The sequence below is a fragment of the Peromyscus maniculatus genome, chromosome 20, assembly GCF_049852395.1.
Source record: "Peromyscus maniculatus bairdii isolate BWxNUB_F1_BW_parent chromosome 20, HU_Pman_BW_mat_3.1, whole genome shotgun sequence".
Classification (NCBI taxonomy): Eukaryota; Metazoa; Chordata; class Mammalia; order Rodentia; family Cricetidae; genus Peromyscus; species Peromyscus maniculatus.
Window position 1 is genome coordinate 70,892,731 of NC_134871.1, and position 16,343 is coordinate 70,909,073.

The 16,343-nt window shown below is 53.1% G+C and overlaps 1 long non-coding RNA gene across 1 annotated transcript; it reads right to left on the reverse strand.

Moving 5' to 3' along the window:
- Positions 1-8,359: 8,359 nt before the first annotated feature.
- LOC143269821 (uncharacterized) lies at positions 8,360-13,986 on the reverse strand. Its single transcript, XR_013046592.1, has 2 exons — positions 12,696-13,986; positions 8,360-12,589 (listed from the first exon to the last, which is right to left on the reverse strand). It is a non-coding gene; the product is annotated as an uncharacterized LOC143269821 (long non-coding RNA).
- Positions 13,987-16,343: the final 2,357 nt, after the last annotated feature.

Sequence of the window (16,343 nt, forward strand, 5' to 3'; positions counted from 1 at the left end):
CCCCGCCTCCCCCTCCCCGGGCTCGAAAATAAATTAGCCTCCCGGGGGAAAAAGAGCAAATGACCCTCGGTGTGAGTGTCCTTGCGCCACTCTCAGGCCGCTCGCCCGCTCCCGCCTCCCCCGCCGCCGTCGGAGCGGGAAGTTGCGCTGGGGGTGGAGGCCCGGCCCGGAGGCGGGGAGGCCGGGGAGGCCGGACCGGCGCGGAGGCCAGGGTTGAGCTCCAGGCAGCCGTGAGTGGCCGCTGGCTCTGAGCCGCTTCCTGGGTCGAAGGGCAAAGGGGAAGGCGGCTGGCCAGGCCCGCCCCGTCCGCTGGCTGGCCAAGACCACAGGACTCCTGTGGACTCTCGCCTGCGTCCCTGGCCCGGGTCCGCAGAGCCACCTACAGCGTGCAGGATGCCCAGGGCAGGCCCGACAGCCAGGCGAGGGCACTGTCTACACAGGTGCCACCGAACAAGTGGGGTGGGGAGTGTACAGGAAGGAGACCGAGCCCAGGATTGAAGATCGGACTCAGGGGTGGGACTTATAAAAGGTCAGTCGTTCTGGAGAGCTCCCCAAGGGATCGATGGTCACCCTGGGCCCACCGGCGCGGACTGAAGGAGTCCCAGCCACCGCTGGTAACCAGTGGCATTACTAGACAACTGCATTGTGCCAGGCCTTGGCGCTCCTGGTCTAGAGGAGGCACAGTTCTAGGCAGGCGTCTCGGAGCTGCGGTGGTGATAAAGGCCAAGCCTCCCTCGTGAGCACAGGCGCTGTAGCGCTTATGGTGGAGGTTCTGGAGGAGCCCGGAGCGTTTGGAGGATCTGTGACAGTCATTTCCCACCCATGGGTAGTGCTTCAGGGCTCTGCCTCTCTTCTGGGCCTTCCTTTTCCTTCCGGGTGCCTGGTCAGCATGAGCATCTGCAGGACAGGATTCACCCTGGAGGGCCTTCCTCCAACCTGCAGAACAGGCCTCTGGCCTCTGAGTCGCAGAACTCGAAACACTGTCTGATCCCTCCACCAGTGACCATGCCTCCAGACACTCTGGCATCCCATAGACCCGGGCAGCTTCGTGGATGCCAGGGGAAGGGAAGGTATAGGCCACCAATCATCCTTTTTTTTTTTCCCTCATAGTCTAAATATGGAAATAAAACCAACATCCAACAAAGTTCTGAAACTCATCAAGCCCCAGAATTTTCCTGTTTGTACCGCAGCTTTCCATTCTTACCCCATACCTCCACCCACACACTCTGACACAAGTCAGGGATGTGCCAAGACTCAAGAGTGTTGGGTCAGGTCCCTAGTATCACAATCATAAAGGCAGGGTCACCATGCCAGCAGGTCGGGAGCTGAGACAAAAATGAGGAGCTTCCTGATTGAGGTCCTTCTTTCCTGTTGGGCATCTGTGGCCAGTTTGAGAGTGCTCAGCAAAGCCTGACCTGGCACCCCTACACCCCCATTCTCCTTACCCCCAGCTCGGCTCTTGTAGGCTCCCTTGAGGGCCAGAGGCAGATTTAAGAGGCCAGTGTCCACAGGGGCCGAGATACCTCAGTCGTCTGGAACTGTCCCGGGATGCCAAGCCTGGCTGGCCTTGTTGATGGGGTGTCTCCGGGGCCAGACCGCACCAGGTTCCAGGATGAGACGGTGGCAGGAGGAGGCTTCATCTGAGGCATCCAGCTTGAAGGATTGTTCATGTCTGCCTAGAGACAAACGCCTCCCAGTGCTGGAATCTCAGGATAGCTTGTTCTCGCCTCAGAGGGATGCTCAGCGTGCTGCAGAAGCCTTCCAGGCTCCACAGGTAAGGCCATAACTTACAGTACCAGGCGGTTCTTACTCTAAGATGGCCATTGGTCACACAGTAAGGGCTTTAGTTAGCAGGTGGGGGGACCCTGCTCGCTTGCCTCCTTCCCCTACACCCTGTCCCATTGCCCAGGCAATGAAGTATCGCTTTCCTCCCCTGAGCTCATTAAGGTCCTGTTAATACATCACCCCGAAGCCGACACACACAGCCGATCCTGGCAAATGGCCTTTCATCATATCTCTATTCTTGGCCTTTCTGGGGGGGCTAATCTCTGAGGGCTCCTGCTTGACCCCTCTTCTAACTGCCCTCAGGCAAGGAATCTGTGCCCCGCAAGCCCCCCGCGGAGGTCACTGAGAGCCTCCCAGGGCAGGTCAAGTGCCCACAATGGATTGGATAATAATAGTGGTAATGATGGCTGATGCTCGTCCAGGCCTGCCCCCCTCTTGCAGCCATTTGGCTCCCATCACTTCCAAGACGGAGGACCCACTGCGACCCATCCCAGAAGCAGGGGCTGTGCTTGGTGTATGGCTGGATGCCAGCAACTTCATGTGAGGGTGTGTGTGTGTGTGTGTGTGTGCACGGTACGGGGCCTAAGTGTATGTGGGAATGAGCGGGTGACATCTTGGTCCAGATATGGGCATCAAGGGCTTTCCAAAACCATGCAGAATGCCTTACACCCACTTGGAAGGGCTTTAGATTGGGGGGCGTGGGGCAGGGGAGGCAGACCCAGAGAAGGCAGGAGCAGGTGGGGTGAGGAAGGAAAGAAAAAGGCCCCAGGGCAGGATGGGTGGAGGGAGGAAGCAGAAAGAAATGGAAGAGAGGAAGAGGAAAGGGAGGGTGCTCTCTCTGTGGTCCTCGGCTGGCCTCTCAGGAGTCACTGTGGGCAGGAAAGGAAGGAAGCATGTCCTGGCTGAGGGGACAGGGAGTGTGCCCAGAGGACACCACACCCCACCAGCTGCTGCCCGAACTTGCCTGTGGTTGGGCTCTGGCCGCTCTGTCCACAAATGGAAGTGCCAGCCTTTTGGGATTTGGGGGTTTGACCATCAAGGCCCAGATGCCAAAGCCTCCCACCCATGCCCCTCCCCCACTGCTGCTTTTACACTTACACCAGCTTGGTTGTCCTGTGTTGCCCCCCCCCCAGACTCCCCTCCCCAGGATGGGTCTGGGCCAGCACCCCCACAGCCAGCCCGAGAGTCTCTGGGAGCCTCTGTGGGAATTAGAAAATGCATGCTTTCCTTTCAGATCCAGCTCTATGTTAGGCCACTCAAGACTTGGAGAGGAGATCTCATTCCATTTCACCTCCCTGAGCCTAACTCAGGGGACCCTGGCACCCCATACTCAAAATCCTCAATTTACTCTAGATACTTCTGTTGCTGCATAAACAGAGGCTTCCCTCCCACCCCATCCGACAGCACAGCCTTCGCACCAGCACCTTGAGTTGATCCCACTTTATACCTCCAGTCCCACAGAATTCAGTAACACGCGCACTGTTTGCACGCTTGCATCTCTGAGCCTCGGATCTTATCTTCCCACCCCTACTCAGCCGTCAGAACCCGACTCCATTGAGTTTTCCCCTGTGAAACCCTGCAGAGCCCCGGCACACTTCCCAGCTCTTTCCCCCACTAGGTTCTAGAGATGGAGTCCAGATCTCTGCTTCCTAGAGCCTGCCCCCTCCGTCCAGAGGCAGGACCCCCCCCACAGGACCCACCCCCTCTTAACACACCAGCCCCTGGAAACCCACAGGAAGTCTCTCCTCTCTTTCAAAGTTTACAAACGCAGGAGAGGGTGAGGAATTAGAAAACGAGTTTGCATGGAAGGTCCCCTGCCCCTGCTCTGCCCTCTGGGGCTGGGCCTGATTGTAAAGTCCCAGTACATCTGGTTGTACTTAAGACATCCAGTAATGTAGTGGACGCTCCTCCTGCTTAGCCTCCTCCCTCCTAACCCAGCCCTCCACTCCCTCCTCCAGCCTCAAAGAGGGGAGGGGCTGAGCGAAGCCTGAGGAGCTGGAGCCAACCCTGCCCAGTCTGGGGTGCCATAGTGCCATAGTGCCTTGGTGCCGTGGTTCTGTGTTCCCTGGGCCCCAACAGAGCTACCTCCAGGTCCTACATGCATAGCCCAGTTGGAGCAGCTCTAGCCCCTTCCACACCTGGAATAGTACAAATCCAGGAAGACAGCTGGTCCGCAGGAAGCAACTGTAGCAGTCATTTTCCAAAAGTTTGCAAGTTATTGAAGGGTAACAGAGAAGAACCTAAATCGGCGGCATATGTCTGCAATCCCAGCTATTCCAGAGGCCGAGACAGGAGGATTGCTTGAGCCCTGGGGTTTGGGATCCTGTCACAAATCATGAAAGAGAGGGTCTTGGGAAAATAAATAAGGAGTGGACCTACCAAGATGGGCCTCGAAAGACTCCAGATTCTAGTAGAGAGCGTCTACCCATGCCCACGGGTGCTCCTTCCTGAGACTAGAGAAAGACCCCAGAGAAGCTCAGGGGCACTTGGAGAGACGGCAGTACAAGAAGCCACATAGACTTGTGCACGCCTGTAACCCCAACACCACAGAGGCAGAGGCAGGAGGACCACTGCAAGCTCAGAGGCCAGCCTGATCTACGTAGATAACCAGTCTAATGGAAAGATACCGTCTCGAGGAAACCAAGTAGCCGCTGAAGCAGCTGTGAGGCAAGGAGCAGAACTCAGGTACAGGGAAGGCTCCAGCCCCTTCTCCTAGGACGGTGGTGGTGCTCAAATAATGTGGCGTGCGGAAGCACTCTGGAAAGTGCTGAGTGGCCACTATTGTTATGTTCAAAAGCTGCCAGGCTGCTGCTCTGTTTAGCTCACGTTGGCTTGGAACTCACTCTGCAGTCCAGGCTGGCCTTAGGCTCAGAGCAATCTGCCTGCCTCGGCCTCCTGAATGCTGGCGGGAATTATAGTTGAATGTCACCATAGCCAATGAGCTCAAAAGTTCAGTGTGTGTGTGTGTGTGTGTGTGTGTGTGTGTGTGTGTGTGTGTGCACACGCATGCGGAGACTGGAGGTTGATGTCGACTGTCTCCATCTTCCTCCACTGTTTTTGTTTTGTTTGTTTGTTTCGGGGTCTCATTATGTAGCCTGAGCTAGCCTAGAGCTCACTATGTAGCCCAGGCTAGGCTGGGACTCACAGAATCCTCCTACTTCTGCTTCCTCGGTGCTGGGGTTAAAAGTGTGTGTCACTACACCTGCCTCCCACCTTATATTTTGAGAAAGAGCATCTCACAGAATTTGGAGGTCACTCATTGGCTGGCCATCAGGCCCCAGGGATCCCCCTGTCTCTGCTGCACCAGCACTGGGATCACAAGCATGTGCTTAAGGTCTAACTCCATATCCTCATGTCTGTATGGTGACCACTGTACGGAGCGAGCCATCTCCCCGGCCCCTGGCCGTACATTTCTGCGACGGTTCACTAGTGGCCTCTGTGCCCCCAGGAGTAGGAGCCACTGTGGAGAAATGCATGTGAGGGACACTGGCCCAGACAGAACGGCTATAACCAGGGTACACACCTACACCTGTGCGTGAGTGCACACATACATGTGAGTGCATACACACACACAATTTGGTTGCACAAGTAATTAAAAATTTCTCATAAAAATCAGGAGATACTAATAAACGCAAAACAAATTAAAAATTAAAAACCTTTAATCCCACTACCCAAAGGAAAACAAGGAAAGTTTTTGTAGCTGCCAAACATTTGTGTGTGTGTATGTGTGTGTGTGTGTGTGTGTGTGTGTGCCTGCACGTGTGTGTGTGAGAGGCACAGGGCATTAAGTCTACAGGTCAAGGCAGACCAGTGCTCTACACGTGTAGAGAGATTGATTATACACTTCTGCAACCTGTTTTTCTCAGTGACAGATATTCTGGACCCCCCCCCCTTGTCTGTAACGCGTTTATGTTGGACCACTGTTGATGGTGGTAATAATGCAGGTGATATGTCCCTGCAAGAATGAGCAACTTCGCTTGGACGTTGATAATTTTTCTCAGAAACGAAATGTTTCTCATGGAATTCTTTTTTGAGCTTTTAAAAGATTCAGTGTGTGTGTGTGTGTGTGTGTGTGTGTGTGTGTGTGTGTGTGTGTGTGTGCTGCAGTGCTCGTGAGAAAGTCAGAGGACCCTTCCAGGAATGGAACTCGGGACAAGCTTGGCAGCAAATACCTTTACCTGCTAAACCGTCTCACTGGCCCAGAAGCAAAATCTTGATGAGAATTTTGTGGTCCATTTTCGGGGGAGGCTGGAATACCTCTTGGCTTGAGGAGCCACCCAGCCCAGGCCTCTGCCTGCTGCCCGGCATCTCCTTCAACGCAGCCCTCCCAAACTGGCCCAAGAGACCCGCCGGTGGTGGCCCTGTGGCCAGCCGCATCTGCAGAGAGAGTGGGGACCTCTGGGGATTCTGAGCACGGAGGTTTCAGGAACCCACCTCCACTGAGCCCTGGGTCAGGTTGCAGCTGTCTCAGAACAGGAAGTGGGGCGCACAGCGCTGGGAGGGGGCGGTGGCTGTGCGGTCCACGCCGACAAGACACAGGCGGCCCCGCCTCTTCAGAAGGTCGCTGCTAACCCGCTGACTGTCCAAGGGAGACTTAGATCGCTACCACGACCCGCCCCTGGCTTTGGAATCAGACCAATCACCCAAGCACTGGTCTGCCTTGACCTGTGGACTTAACGCCCTGTGCCTTGACACTCTGTCCCTCGGCCTTCTCATTGGTTGGCTGAAGGCTGAGCCTCCGGACCCACGCTTGACTCCGCCCCAAGCAGATCTACCCTACTCCTGCTCAGGGCAACATTCGCACCCCCACCCCCGGGGATGGGGTACGAAGAGGCACCTGCTGGCCATGGGGAAGGTCCTCTCTGTAGGTTTCCATATTCCCTTATATTCGCAGGAAAGCCGTCCTAAGGACTCTGCAAACCCGGAAAGGTCTGGGGGCAAATAAAAGCTAAAACAAAAAAATCGTCAGGTCTCATGCCTTATTTTTGTTTGAGAAATGCAGGCGTTTCCAAGACAGCCAGCAGACTCTTACTAGGGCCGGGGATGTTAGCCTAGTGATAGACCCCCTTAGCAAGAGAGAATCTCCAAACTCAGTCCCCAGGACGTGTGTCCCCACTCACCCGCACGCCCATACAAGATGAGTGACAGATAACACCCTATCGGAAGATTCGATTCTCTAAAGACTTCTGAGCTGTTCCCCACCTACCCTTATCTGACCGGCTCACACAGCCCCTCACTCACTTCTTCCTCCACCGCAGTTTCTACACAGCAAGGCCCAGCAAACTCCCCTCAGTGGCCTGTCCTATAAAACAAACACGTGACTGTGATTCATCCCACTAGGTGCCACCGCTGTTAAAAAGCACAACTACTTTATGCCTATTGGCAAGAAAAAAACAATTAACTGACTGGGATTCCATATCACTTATTGAAAAGACTTTTAAAAATAAACGGAGCATGCCCCGCCCCCACTCGACCCCGTTGCTGGACACTGAATCTAGGGCTTTAACAACGAGCTACATCGCCAGCCACAGCGCCCGTCAGCCTTATCCATAAATGCATTTTTAAAAAAAGCATTTATTTATTTTATATGTTTGTTTATTTTATTTTATTTTGGTTTTTCGAGACAGGGTTTCTCTGTGTAGCTTTGCGCCTGTCCTGGATCTCACTTGGTGGCTCAGGCTGGCCTCGAACTCACAGAGATCCGCCTGGCTCTGCCTCCCGGGTGCTGGGATTAAAGGCGTGCACCACCACCAAGTGAGTAAATATGTTCATGCCACAGCATGTGTGTGGAGGTCAGAGGGTAAATTTTCAGAGTCCAAGTGGGTCTCTGGGAATCAACTCAAGTCAACAGACTTGGCAGGAATCCTCTTTAACCCCTGAGCCAGCTCGGCCATTTTTTTTCTTCTTTCCCTTTTTCTATGTGTATGGGTGTTTTGCCTTATTATATGTCTGTGTACCGCCTGCATACAGTGCCTAGGGAGACCAGAGACCAGACCCTTGGAACTGGGATTATAGACAGCTGTGAGCCACCATGTAGGTGCTGGGAACTGAACCCAGGCCCTCATAACTGAACCATCTCTTCAGCTCTCAGCTCTCACCTCCTTTTTTTCTTTTTTTTCTTTTTTTGAGACAGAGTTTCCCTGCTCTGACTTCCATCCCCAGCTCTCAGAAACAAAAAGAAATAAGTAAAAGAAAAAGCTTTCTCACCTTCAGAGCTTGGTTCCTGGAATCATTTTAAACTCTGTACTGCCGATCTTTTCACACAGATTCCCCTCTGAACCGTCACGATAGATGCAATGGGTGACGGGACATTTCTTAAGCACACACACACTTCAGTATTATTCTCCATTGTTGGGTAAAAAGTTGTCCCAAATTTGCTGGGTGGTGGCGCATGCCTTTAATCCCAGCACTCAGGAGGCAGAGGCAGGTGGATCTCTGTGAGTCAGGAAGCCAGCCTGGTCTACAAAGCGAGTTCCAGGACAGCCAGAGCTGCTACACAGAGAAACCCTGTCTCAAAACAAACAGACAAACAAAACAAAAAAGTACAAAAAAGAAAAAGTTGTTCCAAAACAGCAAACATTTAATTATTTATTTTTATTTTATGTGCATTGGTGCTTTGCCATGGGTGTTGGATCCCCTGGAACTGGCGTTGCAGACAGTTGTGAGCTGCCATGTAGGTGCTGGGAACTGAACCTGGGTCCTCTAGAAGAACAGTCAGTGCCCTTAACCACTGAGCCATCTCTCCAGCTCCAAACACTTTATTCTCTAAGGGTCAGGAACACAGGCATCTCAGCTGGCTGGTTCTGGCTCATCATGGTCCCTTGGGAGGCTGCACATAAGCTGCCCTGCCCTCCAGGGACTGGAGAATCCGTTTCCAAGGTCGTTCCCATGGCTGGTGGCAGACCTCAGCTCCTGGTTGGTACTGTCTGTCCTCAAGGTCTCGGTCTCTCAGCCCTGTTTCCTCATGACAGAAATGCTCGCCCCATTCAAAAGGATGGTGCTGAGCTGGGACTAGAATGTCACAGTTTTTAACTGTCCTTTTGTGATTCCAGGAAAGGCACCAAGTTCACACATGCAGGAAGGGTGGCCAGCTGCCTAGGTGACTGTAGCTAGAGTTTTCCTGCCTTGCCCACAGTCAGGACAAATCTCTGTCACCCGCCAGTCCCACAGCCGCTCAGACCCAACCAAGTAAACACAGAGACTTATATTGCTTACAAACTGTATGGCCGTGGCAGGCTTCTTGTTAACTGTTCTTATATCTTAAAGTAACGCATTTCTACAAATCTATACCTTGCCACGTGGCTCGTGGCTTACCAGCATCTTCACATGCTGCTTGTCCTGGCAGTGTCTGGCAGTCTCTCTCTGCCTTCCTGTTCTTTTATTTCTCCTCTCTGTTAGTCCCGCCTATACTTCCTGCCTAGCCACGACCAATCAGGTTTTATTTATTGACCAATCAGAGCAACTTGACATACAGACCATTCCCCAGTACAGCCAAGTGCAGACCATCTCAGACACCTGCACTCAGGCCTATGGTCCTAATCATCCTCTATGCAAACCTGCTGGGTAACGCCACAAGGAACCCAAGAAGGGCTCCCTCAGGACATACATTAACATCCCACAGCAGGTGACAGAGTAAGAGGCCACTGAATATAAGATGTATACTGATTTTAAAAGTGCTTGAAGGAAACCAGGTGTGGTATAGCCCACACCTCTAAATCCCAGCACTCAGAATGCTGATGCAGGAAGATTGCCACAAGTTTGCTGACCACAGGAGAGTTCTAAGCTAGCCTTGGCTGCAGCAAGAGACCCTGTCTTAGAACAAATAAAGCAAAAAATGTGATCGAATGTACTGCTTAGAGTCGGTGAAACAGTCTGTCAAGGCAGTCTTGAGGAACAGTGGCTGCTGCAGGGTGACACCCTCCTCATCTTTCCTGGGTCTCTGGATGGCCCCCGAAGGTCACTGTGTTAGTCACTTCTACTACTGTGACAAAAATCTCAGAGACAAATGACTTAGAGGGAAAAAAAGAACATTTATTTGGGTTCCTAATTTCAGAGACTATCTGTGGTAACTGGGCTCGATTGTTTCTACGGGAGCTACAGGGGGAAGAAGATCATGGGAAGAAGTATGTGCTGGAGTGTGTGCTCACTCCACAGTGGACAGGAAGTAAGAGAGTCAGGAGGAGGCCAGGAACTGGATGTACCCTTCCAAGACACACTCCCCAGGGACCTGTTTACTTCCTAAAACCTCTTCCACTATGGTTACTGTTGTCATGATTCAGTCACCTCTCCACACAGGGACCCTTGTGGGGTACACTTCACTTTCAAACTGTAACCGTCACAAAGAGGCTGGTGCAGTTCTGGTCCTGCTGTGGCTACCCAGCATTCTTCCCAGATATCCTCTTCTAGGGCAACACAACCCTACCCAGAGATACCTTGTGCTTCCCTCTTGGGTCCTGTGTTAGGTCCAGGCTCACTTGGGTATGTTAGCTAAACTCAGGGCAATTTGCATTCTTTCTCACATAAAAGAAATCTGGAGGTGGGAAATGCTGGTGTGGTAACCCCACCAGAACCCAGGCGCTACCCATCTCAAGATCTTACTCTCAAATTTACCTCAGATTCCAGAGTAGTGGGTGGAGTTCCAGATCCACGTTGTAACTCTAAGTAGGCAAAAATGGAAGGACCCTTGCTCCTTGCCAGGGTCCCACTCTCCTAACAGCCTCTGCTACCCTGTGGCACCACACACACACCCTCTCTCATTCTTTTCCTGCAATTAGTGTGCATGCTGTGTGTTGGGCAGGGCGGGGGGGGGGGGTGCTCATGCCTGGTGTTGGGCGGGGGGTGGGGGGGTGCTCATGCCTGTGTGTTGTGCGGGGGTGTGTGTGGGGGTGTTCATGCCTGTGGAGTAAAAGGACATCTGGGGTCAGTTTCTCTTCCACCTCGAGGATTCTGGAGCCTGAACTCAGGTCATCAGGCTTGGCAGCAAGTTCCCTTACATACTGAGCCATCTTGACAGCACAGAGTTTCGATTCTTTATGGCGTAGAGGAGAATGGATGCTAGATGTTCACAATGTCCTTCACTGTCTCTTGTTGGAGAAATAGGAGACCAGTACTAACGGACATGTGTGGCCATTGCTCCTGGAATGAAAACACAGACGTCTCTCTTCAAGGGGGATCATCCATGGTGAGAAGGTATGGAGCAGTTGACCCGAATATGCCTCCTTCCCCCTGATCTGCTCCAAGCCCTGGATGTCATGTTCTTTAGTGGAAGCTGGGTCCCTAGCCCACCTTAGATGAGTATTAATCTCTCTGAGGCACCTCCATGAAATCCAATCTCTCCGCCCACATCTGGGCTGCAGAGAGACATGAGGCATGATTTGGGTCTAAGAGACACATGGGATGTTTTTTTGAGAATGTTTGGAAAGATTCTAAGAGGCCAGAAAAGAGTGCTTTCCCTGGCCTCTGGACATTGCTATCTACAGGGGCTGTCTGAAACTGCAGCATCTCCCACGTGACTTTCAGAGATGCCAGGGAGACCAACGCAAACCAACATGGAAAGGATGGTAGGAAATATGGTGGAATGTTCCTGGAATGGAATCCTACTTGGATCAAAATGGACTCTACAAAGCAGATGGACCGCAGACCAGAGTCTGGACTCAGAGACACAAAAGATGACATTCAACACCATCCCATCACAGAAAGGCCTAGGACAGGCAAAGGCCCCAGAGGGAGAGAAATGAGGCCAGCGCACCAGTGATGAGAACAGGGTGGGATCCAGCACAGGGGACTCTCTGATGCCAGTTCTGCTTCTTGATGGTAATGGTTGGCTTGCCAGGTACAAATCTGTCAAAATCCATCAGTTTCTCAGTCTGTACATTGTACATCACATAAATTATTTTTATAAAGCCAGTGGCCAGGGCTGGAGAGAGATAGAGAGAGAGAGAGCGCGCGCTCAGGCAGCGAAGGGCTTACTTTGTGCTCAAGAACCCACGTTAACCATAAGAACACACCTAAAAACTCCAAAAATGGCAGCACCCTTATGATCTCAATGCTGTGGGGGTGGAGACAGGCAGATCCTCGGCAGATCTATAATAAACATTATTAGTAGACACTTTAAAAGTATTTTTATTATTTATTTATATGCGGGCATGAATGGAGAGAACAGGGGGACATTAGAGGCCCTGGAGCTGGAGTTACAGGCAATTGTGAGCGGCCAGATGTGGGTGTTGGAAAGTGAACTCAGGTGCTCTACAAGAACGGTATGTGCTCTTAACCACTTAGCCGTCACTCCAATCCCAAAAGGTATCCATAGAAACGTTTAAAGAGTCTTCTGTAGCTAGGATCCCAAGCATCCTGATGAACCGAATTCTTTATCAGAGAAGACTGTGCACACAGAAGGAGGACACAGCCCCAGCCTGGCCACTGGTGGGCTTCAGTGGACATGGAGAAGGAGACCATGCCCTGAAGAGCTGCTGGGTGGAGGGAGGTCTGCTTCCTGCCCTTGCCTGATACTAGGCCAAGATCACCTGGGGGTGTCTACTCACTCCTCTCTCCTGCCCCCGCCCCACTCTCTGCGGCATGGAGACTCCAGGGAGCAGGACTTACCTTGAGCCCTAGAGAGGCTCCACTGAGAAAATGAATGGGTGTTCCGGGCATAGTGCCCGGTACTTGGTGAGGGGTACTTCATCCGGCCTGGGTAAGGCTGGCCTGAGCTTCGAGCAAGGGGAGGGAGGAGAGGGGTGAGCATCTACAAACCTGAGGAGTGGACTGTGGAGCCGTACAGATGGATGGCACCAGGGACTCACACCTGCGTGAAAACGTGGATGATGTTGCCACTCAGGTACCCGTCAAAGGTACAGCATTTCTGCCAATGCTTACGGAGGGAGAGAGGGGACGTGATGGGAGGTACTCACCTTGCAGGTGAGAGGATGGAGTTGAGCCTGAGGTGCCCGTGAGCAGTCTGAGGTGGAAGACAGGGCCGGGGGCTCTGCCATCCTTCAGCTGTGTGACCTGGAGTGCATCAACTCTTCTCTTGCCTCAGTGTCCTCATCTGGAAAATGGACACTTTCTAGAACTTAGTTTTGTTATGTAGCCCAGGCTGGCTTGGAGTTTGTATTCCTCCTGTCTCCGCTTCCTGGGTACTGGAATTACAAGTGCTCCATTGGAAAATGGGAATTCTGAGAAATCGTACCGGGTTGGGTCTCTAGTAGGAGGTACCCAACCTTCTGATGTTGCGAGGTGACGGTATCCTCTACAAACGTGTTGGGCCACATTCAAAGCCGTCCCGGGACCCCAGCAGCCAGTGGGACACAGGCTGGACATGTTTGACGTGCCCCAGTGCCCAGGGCAGTAAGTAGGTGCTCATCAAACGGAGGTGATGTTCTCCTCGTCCTTTGCGACAGCCTCGTGCCCACCTGCTGCGGCCAGGGTGCCAACCACACTTGCACGTGAGGCCTGCCGGGCTTCGCTTTGCTGTATCCTGTTTGCGGCAGTATTCTGGCTGCGGAGGATTTCCTGTCCCTGTCCTTTGGCATGGCTGTGTCCCTCCCTTCCTTCCAGTCCCTGCTTGCCCTCCTTCTTCCAGGAAGACTTCCCAGACTATGGTCTCCCACTCCCTGCCGAGCCTTCCCTAGCCTCCCGATCCCAGGGTGCACCTCCCCTACAGAGTTGGATCCCAGGCTCTCCCAACCCAGACCAGATGAGCCCTGCACCATAAGGCCACAGGCCTCAGAAGGAAGGCTACCCTCTCTCCACATGCCCACTGGACAAGGGCTGGGTGGGGGTGGGGGCCTAAGGAGGAGGCCACCTGCCAGAGTGGCAGCCGACAGGCCAGCTAAATCCTTGACCTATGATTTAAGAGGTCGGGCATAGTTCAATAGAGCACTCCAGGCTGAATCCCAGCTTGTTCACACAGGTCAGGGGGATGAGGGAATGGGAGGAGGCACGCCACAGGAGGAGGTCCTTCTCTTCCAAGAGCCTGGTGCCTTCATCCCTGGCATCGCCGCCTCCGAGCACCCTGAAAACCCACACTCCCAACCCCCACCAGGGCGGAAGCTAAGGGTGGGCGGGGCGGAAAGGAGGGCAGCCCCGTGGGCCTGGAGTGAGGGTTCAATGCGTTGCCTTTTACGAGCAGAGTCCTTTCCTTTGTTGAGGCTGGGAGTTTCTGCTCTGCTGTCCCCCGGCAGACCAGCATCGTTTTTTGTAATTCTCTCCTACCTAGGCCCCTGCAGGGTAGAGGGGAGACCCAGGGAACCGCGGCATGGTCGGATGGAGTCCCATATGTAACACAGTGGTTTTTCAGGAGTGGCCCTTGTCGTCAGCAGGGAACAACCCAGCCCGGGTCCAGCTCCAGCCATGCACCTCCTCCCCCACGGGCCTCCGGTGATGTCTACCCTCGGGAGATGCTATGCGAATGAGATGCAAAGCAGGCCGTGATGGCTGTGGCGATTGGCTGACACCGAAGACCTTGTGCCCCAATCCTGGGCTGCTGCAGGCCTGAGCTCCCCCAGCCCAGGCCTTGTCTGGCCGATAAATCAGCTCAGTCATCGTTAATGGCTCCTGACTAATTGCCTGGACTTGGGCTCCAGGGCTCGGGTCGCCCACATTAAAATTCAATCAGGCCCAGCACTAGCTATTAAATATTCATTGGGAGAGCTTCCCGAAACCAGCCTGGGGGTGGGGTGGGGGTGGAGTGGGAGGTGGGGGTGGGAGGTGGGGTGGGTTAGAGGGACTACCTGGAGCTGCTGCCGGCCTTACTCTCCTGCCTGCTTTCCAGTCTGTTCCAGCGGGCAGATTTCTCTCCGGAAGCCTCTGAGCCCTCTCTAAGGACTTTGAGACCCAGCTGCCTTACAGGAGCGTAGAGATAAGTCAGGCCGAGGCTCCCCTGTGGTCTGTGCATGCTTGGTCACCTTGCCTCAGGGACTCTCTGCCAACAAGAAGTGCTGGGACCATCGGGAGTGGACTAGCTCCAGGTACAAAGCTTGTCCCCGGGCCAGAGAGATGGCTGGGTGGTTAAGAGCAAGTACTGACTGCTCTTGGGGAGAACTTCAGTTTGAGGATTCCAAACATCCAAGTGGGCTGAGTCTCACAGCTACCTGTAACTCCAGTTCCAGGGGAGGGATGATCTCTTGTGACCTGTAGGCATGTGCGCGCGCGCGCACACACACACACACACACACACACACACACACACACACACACACAGAGAGAGAGAGAGAGAGAGAGAGAGAGAGAGAGAGAGAGAGAGAGAGAATTAAAAGTTAAATAAATCCTTAAAAACAAATAAAAACCAGAGGCTTGTCCAGCCTGGAGCCGTGGTGAATAATGTCTGGATTCCAGCACGCCAGATCCACCTAGGCTTTGAGAACTTGTCTCAGAACCAGCAGACAAACCCCCCAGAGCTTTCCTCCTGAGCAGAGCTTCTAGGTCCCCTGCACTCACCAGTACTTGGGAGGCAGAGCCAGGCGGATCTCTGTGAGTTCAAGGCCAGCCTGGTCTATAGAGCGAGTTCCAGGAGAGGCTCCAAAGCTACACAGAGAAATCCTGTCTCGAAAAACAAAAGAAGAAGAAGAAGAAGAAGAAGAAGAAGAAGAAGAAGAAGAAGAAGAAGAAGCAGCAGCAGCAGCAAGTGGGTCAAGGCCATCCTCTATCCCTTAACCCGGATTGCAGTCCTCTGGCATCTGATGCTGAGTAGGATGCCTAGAAGCTCTCAAGCATGGTACCAAGGGTGAGAGAGAACTCTGGAAAGCAAAGCACCCCCACCGTGGTCACAGGGCTATAAAGAGGGCTCAGGAGAAGCAACGGCGGAAGAGGCCCAAGCTTGTGAGTCTGCTCAGGGCTACTCAGGCCCAGGCGTTTCCTAGCCCTCTGTGGTTTACTGAGACTCTCATCCTTTGGCCAGTCCAGAAGGTTAGGAGAGAAGAAAAGTACCAGGAAGTCTGCTAGAAGGGACCCTGTGGTGATATCATGTTCCCCAATATATTGTGCACCCTAATAAACTTATCTGGGGTCAGAGAACAGAACAGCCATTAGACAGACATAGAGGCCAGAAAATGGTGGCACTCACACCTTTAATCCTAGCCTTCTGGAGGCAGAGATCCATCCAGATCTCTGTGAGTTCAAAGCCACACTGCAGCCAGACATGGTGACTCAAACCTTTAATCCCAGGAAGTAATGGCAGGAAGCAGAAAGGTATACAAGGCATGAAAACCAGGAACTAGGCTGTTTAAGCTTTCAGGCTTTGGAGCAGCAGTTCAGCTGAGATCCATTCAGATGAGGACTCAGAAGCTTCCAGTCTGAGGAAACAGGATCAGCTGAGGAATTGGCGAGGTGAGGTTAGCTGTGGCTTGTTCTGCTTCTCTGGTCTTCCAGCGTTCACCCCAATACCTTAAGGACTCCAGGTTTATTTTCATTAATAAGACCTTTTAAGATTCGTGCTACAGGAGCCATGTCCTCTTGTTTTCTCGAGATTCCTTGGAAGCAAGCCGCCTGCTCACAGCGCTTCCCCTCCATTTGGGCTCTTCCCTGTCCCTGGTGCTTAAGGTGGAGCACATCGGGAAGGT